Here is a 3,988-nt window from a genome sequence, read left to right as displayed (position 1 = left end):
TCTTCCCAGGGTTGTGTCAGGCATGAGTGAATTGATCCTTTCAAAGTTGTTTCAGTCTGGTATGAGTGAATTGATCCTTTCAAAGTTGTTTCAGTCTGGTATGAGTGAACTGATTCTTTCAAAGTTGTTTCAGTCAGGTATGAGTGAATTGATTCTTTCAAAGTTGTTTCATTAAGTCAGGCATGAGTGAATTGATTCTTTCAAAGTTGTTTCAGTCAGGTATGAGTGAGGGAATTGATTCTTTCAAAGTTGTTTCAGTCAGGTATGAGTGAGTGAACTGATTCTTTCAAAGTTGTTTCATTCAGTCAGGTATGAGTGAATTGATTCTTTCAAAGTTGTTTCAGTCAGGTATGAGTGAATTGATTCTTTCAAAGTTGTTTCAGTCAGGTATGAGTGAATTGATTCTTTCAGAGTTGTTTCAGTCAGGTATGAGTGAATTGATTCTTTCAGAGTTGTTTCAGTCAGGTATGAGTGAATTGATTCTTTCAGAGTTGTTTCAGTCAGGCATGAGTGAATTGATTCTTTCAAAGTTGTTTCAGTCAGGTATGAGTGAGGGAATTGATTCTTTCAAAGTTGTTTCAGTCAGGTATGAGTGAATTGATTCTTTCAAAGTTGTTTCAGTCAGGTATGAGTGAGTGAACTGATTCTTTCAAAGTTGTTTCATTCAGTCAGGTATGAGTGAATTGATTCTTTCAAAGTTGTTTCAGTCAGGTATGAGTGAATTGATTCTTTCAGAGTTGTTTCAGTCTGGTATGAGTGAATTGATTCTTTCAAAGTTGTTTCAGTCAGGTATGAGTGAGTGAACTGATTCTTTCAAAGTTGTTTCATTCAGTCAGATATGAGTGAATTGATTCTTTCAAAGTTGTTTCAGTCAGGTATGAGTGAGTGAACTGATTCTTTCAAAATTGTTTCATTCAGTCAGGTATGAGTGAATTGATTCTTTCAAAGTTGTTTCAGTCAGGTATGAGTGAATTGATTCTTTCAGAGTTGTTTCAGTCAGGTATGAGTGAATTGATTCTTTCAAAGTTGTTTCAGTCAGGTATGAGTGAATTGATTCTTTCAAAGTTGTTTCAGTCAGGCATGAGTGAACTGATTCTTTCAAAGTTGTTTCAGTCTGGTATGAGTGAATTGATTCTTTCAAAGTTGTTTCAGTCAGGTATGAGTGAGTGAACTGATTCTTTCAAAGTTGTTTCATTCAGTCAGGTATGAGTGAATTGATTCTTTCAAAGTTGTTTCAGTCAGGTATGAGTGAATTGATTCTTTCAGAGTTGTTTCAGTCTGGTATGAGTGAATTGATTCTTTCAAAGTTGTTTCAGTCAGGTATGAGTGAGTGAACTGATTCTTTCAAAGTTGTTTCATTCAGTCAGGTATGAGTGAATTGATTCTTTCAAAGTTGTTTCAGTCAGGTATGAGTGAATTGATTCTTTCAAAGTTGTTTCAGTCAGGTATGAGTGAATTGATTCTTTCAAAGTTGTTTCAGTCAGGCATGAGTGAATTGATTCTTTCAAAGTTGTTTCAGTCAGGTATGAGTGAATTGATTCTTTCAAAGTTGTTTCATTCAGTTAGGTATGAGTGAACTGATTCTTTCAAAGTTGTTTCAGTCAGGTATGAGTGAATTGATTCTTTCAGAGTTGTTTCAGTCAGGTATGAGTGAATTGATTCTTTCAGAGTTGTTTCAGTCAGGTATGAGTGAATTGATTCTTTCAAAGTTGTTTCAGTCAGGTATGAGTGAATTGATTCTTTCAGAGTTGTTTCAGTCAGGTATGAGTGAATTGATTCTTTCAGAATTGTTTCAGTCAGGTATGAGTGAATTGATTCTTTCAGAGTTGTTTCAGTCTGGTATGAGTGAATTGATCCTTTCAAAGTTGTTTCAGTCAGGTATGAGTGAGTGAACTGATTCTTTCAAAGTTGTTTCAGTCAGGTATGAGTGAACTGATTCATTCAAAGTTGTTTCATTCAGTCAGGTATGAGTGAATTGATTCTTTCAAAGTTGTTTCAGTCAGGTATGAGTGAACTGATTCTTTCAAAGTTGTTTCAGTCAGGTATGAGTGAATTGATTCTTTCAAAGTTGTTTCATTCAGTCAGGTATGAGTGAATTGATTCTTTCAAAGTTGTTTCAGTCAGGTATGAGTGAACTGATTCTTTCAAAGTTGTTTCATTCAGTCAGGTATGAGTGAATTGATTCTTTCAAAGTTGTTTCAGTCAGGTATGAGTGAATTGATTCTTTCAAAGTTGTTTCAGTCAGGTATGAGTGAATTGATTCTTTCAAAGTTGTTTCATTCAGTCAGGCATGAGTGAATTGATTCTTTCAAAGTTGTTTCAGTCGGGTATGAGTGAATTGATTCTTTCAGAATTGTTTCAGTCAGGTATGAGTGAATTGATTCTTTCAGAGTTGTTTCAGTCAGGTATGAGTGAATTGATTCTTTCAGAGTTGTTTCAGTCAGGTATGAGTGAATTGATTCTTTCAAAGTTGTTTCAGTCAACCTTGTAACTCTGTTTTGTGTTCTCTTTGGATGGACTGGTTTGAAGAAGTGGCAGGTGTGTCATCCTGAAAACGGCCTCTTTGTGGTCAGCTGAGGGATAAGTAACATGGTTTGATTTTATTTGATTTCATCTTTTTTTTTTCCTTCTTTTTTTTATACTTTGAAAATATATAGAATCTTTATTCCTGGCAAGGATTTGGGATGAAAATAAAGTTGTTGTTAGGTTGTTGTTTTTAAAAAGACTTGATTTCTTTCTGTTTGATTCATAGTCGTGAGAGATGAGCTGCAGTGTATGTGTGTGTGTGTGTGTGTGTGTGTGTGTGTGTGAGAGAGAGAGAGAGAGAGAGAGAGAGAGAGAGCAGATTCACCATTGTTTCCTACCAGGCCAATAGATGTGGTGAAAATCTGCTGCACAAAAGAAAGCCTGTGGGTGTCCATGTGTTGTATATGCATAGTTATATCTGGCGCTTTACTTTGATTCACTCAGGTTCTTCCCCTTCTCCCTCCTCTTCATTAGAAAGCACAGAAAACAAAAAACAAAACAAAACAATCAGGTGCCATAGGAATGAAACCAGAAAATTTGTATTTGTATTTGTATTTGTTTCTATCACAACAGATTTCTCTGTGTGAAATTCGGGCTGCTCTCCACAGGGAGAGCGCGTCGCTACACTACAGCGCCACCCATTTTTTTGTATTTTTTCCTGCGTGCAGTTTTAATTGTTTTTCCTATCGAAGTGGATTTTTTTACAGAATTTTGCCAGGAACAACCTTTTTGTTGCCGTGGGTTCTTTTACGTGTGCTAAGTGCATGCTGCACACGGGACCTTGGTTTATCATCTCATCCGAATGACTAGCGTCCAGACCACCACTCAAGGTCTAGTGGAGGGGGAGAAAATATCAGCGGCTGAGCCGTGATTCAAACCAGCACGCTCAGATTCTCTCCCTTCCTAGGCGGACGCGTTACCTCAAGGCCATCGCTCTACGGGATGGAGCATGGGAATGACTTTAATTGTATCAGCATTTCTGAGTTTATGAACAAGACAGGACAATATGATGGATGAAGAAAGGAATCACATGTTACTTTTAGCCCCCATCAGAGGCTTGTCGCCATTGTCATTCTGTGTTTTGATGTGATGAAACATCAAACTAAGATATATATTTTTGTTGTTGTGTTGTGGTTGGTTTTATAGCAATGGCAATGACCATCGTCATACTGTTGATACTGCTGTGTATTGTGTGTCAGTGGCTGTGCCTTGGAGTTGGACAGGCCTCGTGTTGTTGAAGTTGGGAGTCAATAATCATAGTAATGATAATAATCCAGATTAATACTTACACCTCCCACGCAGGGAGCTCATAACATTTACAGTAAAAAAAAAAGTTACACATCATTAAACATACATGCATAAGCACACTATATACAAACAAGCATGTGCTCACAAAAACATGCTGACAAACACACCTGAACATGCACACACACACACACGCACGCACACACACACACACACA

General features: G+C 37.2%; 1 pseudogene; it reads right to left on the bottom strand.

The window, feature by feature from the left end:
- Nucleotides 1-1,554: 1,554 nt before the first annotated feature.
- On the bottom strand, nt 1,555-3,457 carry LOC143277135 (uncharacterized; annotated as a pseudogene).
- Nucleotides 3,458-3,988: the final 531 nt, after the last annotated feature.

The sequence above is a fragment of the Babylonia areolata genome, chromosome 2, assembly GCF_041734735.1.
Source record: "Babylonia areolata isolate BAREFJ2019XMU chromosome 2, ASM4173473v1, whole genome shotgun sequence".
Taxonomy (NCBI): Eukaryota; Metazoa; Mollusca; class Gastropoda; order Neogastropoda; family Buccinidae; genus Babylonia; species Babylonia areolata.
This window is presented reverse-complemented; position numbering and strand designations above follow the sequence as displayed.